Source organism: Mustela nigripes, chromosome 12 (genome assembly GCF_022355385.1).
Source record: "Mustela nigripes isolate SB6536 chromosome 12, MUSNIG.SB6536, whole genome shotgun sequence".
NCBI lineage: Eukaryota > Metazoa > Chordata > Mammalia > Carnivora > Mustelidae > Mustela > Mustela nigripes.
The window spans coordinates 65,964,422-65,978,132 of record NC_081568.1 but is presented as its reverse complement, the minus strand read 5'-3'; the positions used below and the strand labels follow the sequence as shown (position 1 = coordinate 65,978,132).

Here is a 13,711-nt window from a genome sequence, read left to right as displayed (position 1 = left end):
TTACTTATCATTTATGACAGGTCATTTGAGCCATTCTGTCTTGCATTAGCAAAAGAAGTTACGTGAACAGTAAATCTCAAGATTAGGTGGAAATTATACATAAGAGGAAGAAAATAATCAAAAGAATGAAAGATGGAAAACATGATTAAGTATAGTAATAGATAGCATTCTTAATTTTTACCTACAATTAATATTATTTGCTTTCATCTAAATGGAAAATCTAAATTGGAAAAATGAACAGTAACTTCGGAATTGATTTTCAGATTTTAGGTCACTAAATAAATTTTGCTGGACTATGCTACAAGTATAAAGAATACAAATAAAAAATGTTAAGAAATAACAGGTACATTGCCCAGCCTCCTTCTTCAGAAGCATATTGCTTACAAATAAAAATGCCATATACATTATTATAAGGATTTACTATTTAAAATTTATCAGATGACTGTGCCCAGCCTTCTAGGAACCATTTTGCCGTCTGTGCTGCTAGAAACAGACAATAATCAAAAAAATTTTTTTTTAATTTAAACTTTATTTTTTCAGTGATCGAAGATTCGTAAACATCGAAGATTGTTTATGCATCACACCCCGTGTTCCATGCAATAAGTGCCCTCCTTAACACCCATCACCAGGCTCACCCAAATATTTAACAAAAAGATATCTTCCTTACAATAGGAAAACCATTAACAGTAGTAAGACAACTTTGTCAAGAGAAGACCCTTCTCCATGTAGCAGACATCGGCTGTCCCTTTCATCAAGACATAGTCTGATAAAGGGGAGGCTTTCTGAGATTGCTCCAAGAACAAAATAATCCTCATGATAGGACGGTTCCGAAAATAAGCTGCCATGTTTGGCTTGTCTCTGTGGGTATATTGAATTTCCTGAATGATCTTGCTGTCATTTCACACATGGCAGATGCCAAATATCAGCAACCAAACAAAATGCCTGCCAGTGAAGGTTGTTTCTCCCTGTTAATACGGAACTGCAAAAAAATTAAAAACACCATAAATATCATAAGGACTATGGATGTAGCTTATGAAAAAAAAAAATGAAGCAAACAATCAGACTTCGTTAGTTGACCTAAAGCAGATCAAAACCACAAATGCGGAAATAACCTGAGTTATCCTAGGGTGACAACATCTCCTTAAGTTATTTCCCTGATTAATTTAAGATTTCATAAGTGAAAATTCACAAGTTGCCTAATAGCTAAACTGTATCTCCTTGGGATTTTTTATATCTCTCAAAACATACTTTTGAACATATATTAAAAGGTTATCATTGTGATTTGTTTTTATTAGTAGGAATATCCCATTCTGCTGGCAGGCAAGTCTTCAGAGTCTATTACCTCTTTGTTATTTTAAAATATTGAGATAGTATATTACATCAACTTTAATGGGGTATTGAGGCCAGGGGTGAAGCCAGTAATTTAGTGATAAACTTGTCACATTACTCATTGATTTTCAGATTTAAATATCCAATTACTCCCAGTAGATACTGATATGCTATGAGAATAAATACTTTATAGAAATTTCTGAAAAATACTTACTGGAAATACAAAGCTTAAAGAAAAAAACTCTTCTGGGAGAAAAAAAGATCACTGTGTTTGCTTGTTCTTTAGTACAGGAAAAGCATTAAAGGAAAAGTATTAATCAGTTGGTGTGATTCAATAGTAGCCCCTGACAGAAATTCTGAAAGTATATCAGGGAGTGCTCACTGGATGAAAATCTTCTAGGGACAGCATGGATAATAAGCGTGGGTTAAAAATAATTTTATCTAGCAAACATTGTGGCATTTCACTATGTTTCAGACACATTAAATACCAGTAATCTGTATAAGGTACTTCACTAAAACTCACTACGTGAAAATTTGTGTTTATACAACAGATAAATTAAGGGTTGGTTTATTTGCAATATTGAATGTTTATTCATTTTTTAAAAATCTCAGCTTTGCTAGAAGAGGTCCGTGTACCCCTTTAATGACACACAAAGTTTTGTCCATGTAAGGACTTGTGCATTGGGCCAGAAAGAGGACACACAGCTGTCATGAGGTTTTCAAAAGACTATATGTTTCAATAGTTTAAAAATTCTATGTTTTTAGTGTAATGCCCGCCCCTCATTATCTGATTGATTTATTTTGTTTTACAAAAGAGAACATACCCACATAAGAGAAAAATGTTGCTATAAGATGAGAAGTACACATATGTGTTAATTATGAAAATGAATGGAATCAGAATATCATTAAAATATCTTCCACCATCTCTATTTTTAAACACTTAAAGGGTGCATCAAAACTAATACAAGCAGAGTCACCATTTATTGAGATCTTACAATGTGTCTTAGTTCTATTTATATTATTTCATTTTAAGTCTTAAAACTGTGGTTGGCAATCATTATGGTGATTGTCCCTTCCCACAGGTAGAAATCCAGACTTGCACCAGTTATGTACCCAAGATCTCACAGCTAGTAACTAAAAGGCCTAAAATTCAAATACATAACTTTTTAGAACTAAAATCCATGCTCTTCACTGCCAAGCTATAGTGCATTTCCTCCAACCTACCACTGCTCAAAATATTGTAAAGTCATGAAGTACAGTACTCAGATTCACACACTGAAAATTTATCAGAAGGCCTAACAATCACAGTATATACTTTGGGAAATTGGTAAGATTCCCCTTCCCTCCCAACCCTCTGCCTCAAGTCTTTTCAAGGACAAATATTAGTTAGTACAAACTCAAACTTAACTTTTTTTTAGGTTCACTTTCTGGCGATTGCAAAAAAAAAAAAAAAAAATGTGGTGACTTAATTCAAGGGTTGGTTTCTTAAACTCGAGTCATCAGAAAGGGTCGTCATTTATGTAAACAACCAGCCAGGCTTATTTTAGTTGTGTGTGTGGTAACTGTACAAACTTTGCAGGGCTCTTCTGTGCCAGGCATATCTTTAGATGTATCCTCAGGGAATGGAATGAAGATTCAAATCCTTCCTGCTGCCTGTGAGTGGCAGTTACATTTCCGTCACCGCATCTGTGTTTGGACAACTAAGTCAGGCTGCTTCTCTTAAGATGTTGTGGAATTTATACACACATGTAGCAATAAAAATCATGAGTGTAATGTGGAGAACAAGATATTTCACACTTTTTAGCCTCAGTAGATTTCAAAACAACATGGCGACATAGTGGTGAGAAAACTGAGTTGTCAAGAGTTGTAATGACGTGTTCATATGGGTGGAAGTACTGGGTGAAATCACTGTGTTCTGATTCCAAATTATGTCTTCTGTCTCCATCATCCTTTGTGGCATATCTGTTCGTTCTGGAAGTACTTCAGTGAAGAAGGGAGAAGGGAAAACTTGTCCCTTCTTAGATATTAATCACTCATCAGGGAAAAAACCTGAAGGCATTTCTCTTCTTAAAGTATTCTATAAATGAGGACTGGAGCTACTCATAGTGGATTAATCCCCATCTTCCTACTGAGATGTATGTTCTGTTGAGCTTTCCTGTGACAACAGTCTTTCCCCTTGTATTTCTGGCTCATATCTGGAAGTACAATAATCTCTCCACTCTGTTGGATGCTCAAAAGTTTTATTTCTTTAGACGTGCCAAGGCTGGGAACTCTTTTAGCCTTTAACACAGACTTTTGGACTTCAATCTCTCTCTCTCTCTCTCTCTTTTTTTTTTTTTTTTAAGATTTTGCTTATTTATTTGACAGACCGAGATCACAAGTATGCAGAGAGGCAGGCAGAGAGAGAGAGAGGAGGAAGCAGGCTCCCTGCTGAGCAGAGAGCCCGATTCGGGGCTCTATCCCAGGACCCTGGGATCAAGCAGAGGCTTTAACCCACTGACCACCCAGGCACCCCTTGGACTTCTCTTAATAAAATAAGATGTTAAACCAAAATAAGATAGTAAACTTGGTAATAAGAAGGAATCTGACTTTGGGTAGGAGGGAAGCAACCACACTGTTTTGTTTAAAACAGAATGTGTAGTGGTCACTCAGACATGGCTTTACCAGGGCTAAAATTATCAGTGAGATGACATGTTGCCCCTTCATCCCTCTCCCTTCTGAGCTCTTCTTGCCCACATCAATCCACCTGTGGCTCTCACCTTTCAGATTCTTGTGTTGTCACCTTCCTTTGTATGAGGAAAAAAATACTTGGTGGATAAGAACTTAACACTTGTTTTGTTCACTGCTGAGTTCACCATTTTGTGAAAAGTTGGTGAATTTCACTTGGTGGATGTGTGAAGATAGCCCCTATAAGGCATTTTAAATTTTTCTTCTAACTTTCCTCTTCCTCCTTAAATGAGCGGAAGAAAACTGTTGCCCTCCCCTGTCCCAAAGCATCTCTTGAAGCAGCATTTAACGTGGTGAAGGCAAAATCAAGGAGTCAAGGAATGGAAGCAATGTGGAAAGGGAAGAGAGTTTTTCTTTTTTCCTACTGTTATAATTCCTCTACCCCTGAACATGCCTCCTAGGCAGAGAATCAAAGGAGAAGTCATGGATAAATCCCTTACATTAATAAAACTCTTCAAGTTTTTAAACACTTTCACCCACATTAACATAGAAATACTGAGGGACAAGTATTATTATTCTGGAGAAAAGCAGAGATACCCTCAAATCCTCTGGAGACAGAATGAGAGAATGGGTGTGCCTTTATACAACCCAGCTCCCCTGCCAAGAAACATTTCCCAGGGGAATTAGGAACCCTAGGATCAAGAAGTAAGAGATTTATCTTTTTTGCCTTTCACAAAATCTAGACAAGTCTGGACACAGATAAGTACATGCTGAAATCTATATAACTACAAGTACATGCAAATAATTTGTATAGAATTTCCAATCTTTATTGTGAAATCAAAGCAGAAGAGAGTCATTAAGAATCCCCATTCTAAGGGTGCCTGGGTGGCTTAGCCGTTAGGCGTCTGCCTTCAGCTCAGGGTCCTGGGATTCAGCCCCAAATCAGGCTGCAGGGAGCCTGCTTCTCCCTCTCCCACTCCTTCTGCTGTGTTCCCTCTCTTGCTGTGTCTCTCTCTGTCAAATAAATAAATAAAATCTTAAGAAGAAGAAGAAGAAAAAAAGAATCCCTGTTCTAGCTGAAAAGTAAAATATTGAGAAGGTATCCATTAAGTCCTATAAGAAAAATAACAAGCATAAACATAAGAGTTGCCTTTAGCTTTTTTGTCAAGAATAAATAAATCTCAAGCCCAATTTCCTTTTGGCTATTCTAAAATGCTCATATTGCTATACAGTCTATGATAACTTGGTTATATAGGAATTTCAAAATAAGTATTTGAGATTTATACCATAAGACAGAATATGTTCAAGTCACATTTCCATACATTGGAAAGTACACATTTGTAAACTTTGAAGATAAAATGTGCCACAGGGGGCATCTCATCGTGAGACTATACAGGACCATGGGATGGACATAGCTGTGGCTATGATAAAGCTGGCCACCAGGCCCAGCCACACATCTGAAGACAGAGCAGGGAAAAGAACCGATCTCAAGCTTACATGGCTGTTGGTAGGATTCACTTCCTCCAGGGCTGCTGGAATGAGAGGGTCAGTCTTTTGCTGGCTCTTGGCCAAAGCCTCCTGCGGGTTCCTTGTTACATGGGCCTCTCCAACATGCAGCTTGCTTCAGCAAAGCATGCAGCCAAGAAGCCATAAGGGAGAAGCTGCTCACAGATGGAAGTCATGATGTCTCATAACCTAATCACAGAAGTGACACCCCCCCCCCCTTTGCCACGTTGTATTGGCAGGGCAAAGGAGGGAATCACAAGGCCAGCTCACTGACCTCAAGGGGCGGGGGTTCCAGAAGGTTGTAAATACCAGGTGGCTGGGATCATTGGGGGCCATCCGGTAGGCTGCCCACCATATGAATGCATTTTGGAAATTTATTTAGACAATGGCTTAAATATTTAGAAGAGGGCAAAAATACAGTTTCTAGCAAAAGAATAAGAAAATGATGTCTAAGAGCCATCTTTTAAAATTTTTTTAAATTGAATAGAAAAAAAGATGTTTTTTTCCATCTTCATTGGCAAATGAAAGCAACATATCTCACGTACCAAATTGGAAAAGATTAAATATTTAATTGTTAATATCCATTGTCGGTAAAGGATAAACAGGCACTTTGTAATCTGTTTGTGGGATTAAACACTTCTTTTTTTTTTTAATATTTTATTTATTTATTTGGGAGAGGGGTGCCTGGGTGGCTCAGTCGTTAAGTGTCTGCCTTAGGCTTGGTCCTGATCCCAGATGCAGCCCCAGTCAGGCTCCCTGCTCTGCAGGGAGTCTGCTTCTCCCTCTCCCGCTGCTTGTCTTCCCTCTCTCTCTCTCAGTCTCTCTCTGTCAAATTAAAAAAAAAAAAAAAAAAAAAATTCCTATTTGAGAGAGAGAGAATGAGAGTGACTGAGCATGAAAGGGGGAAGGTCAGAGGGAGCAGACGACTACCCACCCCCGCACCCCACCTGCGGAGCAAGGAACCGGATGGGGGACTTGATCCTGGGATTCCAGGATCCCTTTTTACCTGGGATTTTGCCTGAAGTGAAGATTAGGAATCCATTGATCTTAAACTAGAGAAGTGGTCTGGGTGGTGTAACCTAATCACATTAACCCTTTAAAAGCAGGGTGTTTCGTAACAAAAGAGAAAGCCAAAGAGCCTGAGCTGAAGGCAGTGGCTCAAAATGAGCCACCCAGGTACCCTGTTTGTGGGGTTAAACATTTCTGAGGTCAATCTGGAAAGAGCAAGATTTGCTCACTTTTTTACTTCTCACTGGTACTTAGACATACTTAGCTTACAGAAATAAGTAAGCCAGAGTACAAAGATTTATGTACCAGGGGGTTATTACAGTGAAATGTATACTCAAAAAAATTGGAGATGATTTAAAACTGAAGATGATTTATTTAGTCAGCCCATCAGGAAAGGCTGACTAAATAAAATTTGTTATTACAACCACATAAAAAGCTATATTACAGCTATTAAATTTAATGGTTCATAAGTATGTTTATGATCCTAGAACTCTGTCTATGGTATACTTTTAAACAAAAGAGGCAGAGTATAACAACTCTATGTAAAATTATCTATGTAAAATTATACATGTATGTGCTGGTATGTTGTTACTTGTGGTTGCAGAGAAAAAAATCTGAAAGGATACATATCAAAATATTAATATTGATTATCTTTGAGTTGTGGGATTATGGATTATTTTTTCTTTTTCATACTCGTGTGTATTTTTCTTCTTCTTCTTTTTAACCTTAAGCATATTCACATTTCATAATAACAAATAACAATAAAAGTATTTCCAAAATAATCTTTTTTTGGGGGGACGCCTGGGTGGCTCAGTTGGTTAAACGGCTGCCTTCGGCTCAGGTCATGATCCCAGCATCCTGGGATCGAGTCCCACATCGGGCTCCTTGCTAGGCGGGGAGCCTGCTTCTGCCTACGCCTCTGCTGCAACTCTGTCTGCCTGTGCTCACTCTCTCTCTGGCAAATAAATAAAATCTTTTAAAAATAAATAAATAAATAATAATAATCTTTTATCCCCCCAAATAATCTTTAATATCATTTCTTCCTATACCCTATGGGAATATTTTAAGTTTTCATCATAATATATGTTGACTGAAACATACATCATAAGATTCTTTCAATCTTAATGTATTAGCTGTTCTTATTGATCAATGAATATATTTCAAGTCTTCTTAGCAAATTATACTTGCTTTAAAAAAAAGAACTCTGGAATTTTATATACACATAAGTATCATCAATCAAAAGGGATCTGAATATTAACTGTCAGCTTTCCCCTTAACCAGACTGTTCTGGAAAAACAACTCACTGAGGGAACAGCACTGAAGACTTATATTAGTTAAACAAGAAAATAAATCTTTGGTTGTCAAAGTCAATCATTTACTTATTGTTTATCCTTCATTCCCTCAATATTTCTGATTATCTACTATGTGCCAGGCATTAAGCTGAGTTCTGGGAATGCAGCAGTAAATCAGAAACACACTGTGCCTGTTTTCACAGCCCAATAAAGACAAATCAAAGAATTTCACTGCTGAAGATGTTTCAAATATTATCGTCCAGAATTTCCCAACCCCGAATTCATGAATTTGAGAAGCACATTCATCCTTTCTTTACCCATTGTTTGATAGCCACTCCAACACATTTCTCTCTTCCATCCTGTGGCAGGCAGAATTCCAAGATGGCCCCCGCAGTCACTCCCCCAAGTATTATTCTCATGATTGTGTTATGGTAAAAGGGATTTTGCCTGAAGTGAAGATTACGAATCAATTGATCTTAAGCTAGAGAAGTGGTCTGATCACATGAACTCTTTAAACCCAGGGTGTTTTCTCTAGATATAACAAAAGACAAAGCCAGAGAGATTGAAAATGTGAGAGGAAGGAAGTCCATGTGAGGAAGGCTCTCCATTGCTGAGATGGAGGGGACTAAAGGACATGAGAACATTCACTAGGAGCTGAGAGAGGTACCCAGCAAGAAAGTGGCAGCTTCAATCCTCCAACCTCAAGGAACTGAATTCTGCCAATAAAAGGGGTGAGTTTGGAAGAGGACAGCCCAAGAGGATACATTGAGAATGTGGTGAGCTGCCACCTGGATTTCCGCCTTCAGCAGAGAACCCAGCCATGCCATTCATGGCTTCTAGATTGTGGGACTATGCGAAAATGAATATTTTTAAGCTACCGAGTCTGTGGTAATTTTTTACACAACAATAGAAAACTAGTACATATTCTTTTTCATCTTTCTCAGGGACCAGGTAGCACACTAGAGTATAACTGCAGCTGAGTGTGATTCCTGGGTTCAACTATTCTCCCTTTTGTCCAGGTGGTGAAATTGAGGGCCAAGATTTCAAGCTATTGGTCCTTATACTTTTCAATTAAGTGATTTATTTTTTATTTTGCAAAAATCTCAAACTTGTAGAAAAGTTGAAAGTATACAGCACAGAATTTTTTCCCTTTAATTGTTTGGGTGCATAGATTACTGATGGGGTGTTCCATTACCCGCCTCCCACCAAAACCTTAAGTGCATTTCTTATAAACAAGGGCATTTTCCTCCATACTTGTAATACAACTATCAAAATCGGGAACTTCATGTCAATTCATCTCTCAGATCCCATTCAGTTTTTTATATTGTGTTTAAGAAATGTCCTAGCCAAAGGTCCAATTTGAAAGTTACATATTGTGTTTAGTTATCGCCTCTCTTGGGTCTCCTTCAACTTGGAACAATTTCTCATTCTTTCTTTGGCTTTCATCATCTTGAAATTTGAAGACTACAGGCCAATTATTTTGGAAACTGTCCCTCTGTTTGGATTGGTCTGGCTTGTCTTCATGACGGTTATGCATTTTGGCAAGAACCAGAAATTATATTGTGTTCTTCTGAGTGATTGCTATAAAATAGCAGACAATTTCAATTTATACGGTGACTAATGATGTTAACTTTGATCCCTAAAGGTGGTATCTGCCAAGGTTCTCCATTAATTTTTGTTTCCTTTTTTTAATTAAGAAATATTTTGTAGGGAGGTAATTTGAGAATATGTGAATATTTCATTCTTCACCACACTTTGAATGTTTATTCATGTGTAATAATTACATCTACTAGGGACTTGTTTCCTATTTTTATCCATTTTTTATTCAATCTTTTATAATGTGCTATTTTCACTATATATTTTGATACTCAAATTACCAGAAATTTGGTCAAATTAATTAAAGCTGCCTTTGCTTCAGTGTCATTTTGACAACTCCTCTCTATTCTTTGAGGCCTTTCTTACATGTCTCATCTTATACTTGTCCTTCTCCAGTCCTGGGATTGTCCATTTTTCCAGGGAGTCCTCATTTTTATTAGTAAAGGATGACATTTAGAAAACAGGATCCACACCATCTTTAGAGTTCTTGCTGCTTCCAACCACATTGGGCCTTCTTTAACTTTTCCAAAACATTGTGCTCTTTCCTGCCCAAAGCTTTTGTACATGTTATTCCCTTTACCTGGGATACTCCTCCTTCCTCTTCACACAGTGAACTCTTCCTACTCATCTTTAAATCTTGTCTTCAAGGACACCTTCTGTTAGCACCTGGGCTAGTTGAAGTCTCCTGATAAGCATCATGTTCTTTTAGAAATGTTTATAGTATGTTGTGATTTGATAACATAGGTTTCCTCCTCACTGAACAAGTAAGCTTTTGAGGACAAAGGCTGTTTAGTTTTGATCAACATGGCATCACTAGAGCCTGGCATAGTGCACAACACATAGTAGTTATCAACATATATTTGTGGAAAGAATGAATGAATCTGTTGGTGAATGAATGAGTGAGTGAGTGAGTGAATGAATGAATGAACAAATTAATTACTAAAGCCAGAACTAGGTCTCAGTGCTTTCCCAGTTATTCCACAGTAGAACTAAAACTTTTATTTATTTATTTATTTATTATTAATATTTTATTTATTTATTTGACAGAGAGAGAGATCACAAGAGGCAGAGAGGCAGGCAGAGAGAGGAGGAAGCAGGCTCACTGCTGAACCTGGGATTATGACCTGAGCCGAAGGCAGAGGCTTAACCCACTGAGCCAACCAGGCGCCCTGAGCTAAAACTTTTAAAGGTAAAAAACTCACTGAAACAGTACTCAGACATAAAGGCACAATTTGATTCTTTCTGACAAAACCCTGAATTTTGGACACTGAATCAAATAATTTTCCACACTGATTCTGAAGTTAGTTTTTGGAATGGATTCAGACAAAAATGGAAAACCAAGTACGCTCTGAAAAGGTCATAGAGTTTGCCACCATTGATTTAATCACTTGGTTTTATTCTCCATTGGATTTATTATATTCTGAGTAACTTTGCTAAGTTGTTAAGAAAACAAAAAGCTGCAGAAGAATATTTAATTTGATTGCATAATGCTAAATCTTTGCCACCTCCTGGGTCCCTAATTAAATCTTGTTTTTGCACAATGCCTTGTCCTTGAATATGGGCTGCTCTGAGAATGTCAGGAAGGGAACTCAGGATAGAGGAAATCCAGAAACTTGCTTTGAGACAATGTGGACGCCTCATGGTCCTCCCATTGTCTCTACAGGAAGGCCAAACATACAATTGTCTTCTTGGCTTCATGCTTTTATGGTTTTCCTCTGGTTTTGAGTCAGACCTAGACTGAACAAAGAAACAAAGACACACCTATGGTTTCTGCCTCTCCCCAGTAGTAACTCCATTAACTGTGCCTGGGAATTATGTCAGACCTTTTGGCATCCTATGAAACATTTGATTATTGAATTCTGTTGACTCACTAGAAGGAAAAGTGGGGTCAGAAGGACATGCCCAAAATAGTTATAGTTCTTTCAGTCCTGAGAGATACAGTAAGAGAATTTTCAGAAGACTTTTTCTGATTGTACATTTTCTGAGATGGGCTTCTGGGACACTTGGTAATTTCTCTTCCATTCATTTTATGTTACATGGTATTTATTATAAAAACAGAAGCTTATAGCAGCTTATACAATGGAAAATGGTTATTCAACTATTTTTCCTTTTCCCTGACTTGCTTTGTGGCTTTCTTCCATTCGAAGATGTCTGGCTAAAGTGAAGGTCTCCTTGAAAAAAAAACTACCTGTGGTTCTATTCGCAAGAGCTGAGATGAGCAGAACACTGCCCCATGTGCATTTGGAATCTCTCCTCTGTTCCTCTAAGTCTGTAGTGAAAGAAAGATTCTTGGCCACCTCAAGGCTCCTGTAACTTAATATTTTAATACTTCCCCACCATAGAACTTAACCAGTATCTACAAATTCAAGAGAAATCCCTCTACTCATTAGCTCCCTTCCAATGGTATATTTTCCTCGTTTGCTTACTCATGCTTCAGATGGTTTAGCATTTATTCATGACCCATTTAATGTGGTTTTAAAAAGGAGCAGTTATTAGCTATCACATCTCTAAAGTGAGTGTGATGGCAGCAATTCATGGATGTGATTTAATTAACTAGAACTCTTTACCTATGCTGAGAAAATTATAATGTGGGCTTTACTAAGCAAACTAAAATATCCTGACCAGCACCCATTTGAGTATTCAAAGAATCAAAGGCAAAGAATGAAAGCAAGCTTACAAAAATCTCCTGTAATGAGAAAGCTGTTGGAAAATACATTGTTCAGCTTTGAAGTGAAAAACAGCTGAGCCAACTAGGCTCTAACACTTTCTAAACAGAGATACATTTTAATTGTTGGATCACATTTGAATTAGAGAAGGGAGCTAGATTGACAGTTTAAGTGCTATTTCTAGCAAAGGGAAAAGAGAGATCTTTGCCATCTTCTGCATCATGTCTTCAGTAATGGCCCAGAAGACAGAACTGCAAAAGTCCCATTCTTCTCTCTCGAACTTCATTTGTCAAAATAAATATGCGCTATCCAGTCATTCCTAATATTTAGTGATATTCTCCCAGGTCAGCAGAGCATCACTGTGTAGCAGACATTAGCAAAGTAGAGCACGCTGATGAGAATGGAGATGCTGGGAATATTGTAGCCTTGCCAAATGACCGCCTGGCCACGAAGGATGTTTGTTGGGGTTCTGTTAAATCATCTGAAGAATTATTAGCTATCTGGTTTATTTGTCTGTGTAGAGACTCATTTTGACATCCTACTGAAAGCTATTTAAAGGAAAATAAATATCCTTCAAGGACCATCTTTCTGGGAGAACTCTAAAATATCTCTTATCCACCAGGACAGAAGAGTAAGGGTGATGTTACTGATGGTACATGTGTATGTTTCCGGCATAAATGTCTTCTTGCCTCTGTTTGTCAATGATCGAGCAGTTTCTCTGTCCTCTCACTTGCAGTCATAGGATATCCAGGAAGTCCTGGATATCATGCTTTCAGTAATGGATATCCTAGAGTCTTGGGATGGAGTCTCACATCAGGCTCTCTGCTCAGCTGGGAGCCTGCTTCTCCCTCTGCCTATTGTTCCCTCTGCTTGTGCTCTCTCTCTCAAATAAATTAAAAAAAAAAAAAAAAACTAAAAAAAAAGAAACTACAATTTGTAAGTTCTGTGAGATCAGAGACCATTGTAACCTCAATACCTAACTCGTAGTAAGTAGTTGATTATCATTTGCTAAATGCATGAATAGACAGAATATTGACAAAATCAAGGTCTTATCAGTAAGATATAAGTAATAATAGAAAAATCATATAATTATATAGTTCTTTTTATAATTGAACATAATTTTGATTTATCCAGTGGTATTCCTAGTGAATTTATCTATATCTACAAGAAAGACATTCTGGGAACTTACATTATTATGGCTGGCATTAATAATATTTCCAATTATTCCTTAGCATGAATCTCTATATTGATGCTGTACTGGCCTTTCTTTACTTTATTAAATGTATTTGCATGCATGTTTCTTGTAGAGAAAATTTTAAGATGGCAAGGATAACCGACTCTGAAAATAGTATAACATGCTGAAAATGAGTAATAGTAAACACAGAAGCAAACCAGACTGTTTACTTGGCAATTTTAAAAGCTTGTTATATCTGTGATTGTCATTTTATTATAAATCATACGGTCAAAATTTAGAAAATTAGAAATATTCATTTCTGTATTTCAGAAGCCTGTTTTGTCTTCAGGAAACAGAAATCAAACTGTTGTCAAAACTTGAGAAAATAATTTGAAACAGTGACTTTCACATTTCTTTTTAAGCTAGTGTAGAACAATGAATCAATATTTAGCATCTACTATATACCAGCAGCC

At 37.3% G+C, this 13,711-nt stretch overlaps 1 long non-coding RNA gene across 1 annotated transcript in view; it reads left to right on the top strand.

Moving 5' to 3' along the window:
• Positions 1–10,461: 10,461 nt before the first annotated feature.
• Positions 10,462–13,711, top strand: part of LOC132027852 (uncharacterized) — an 80,740-nt gene continuing 77,490 nt past the window's right edge. Inside the window, exon 1 of the long non-coding RNA XR_009407227.1 lies at positions 10,462–10,587. This is a non-coding gene — a long non-coding RNA (uncharacterized LOC132027852). The remainder of the gene's footprint in view (positions 10,588–13,711) is intronic.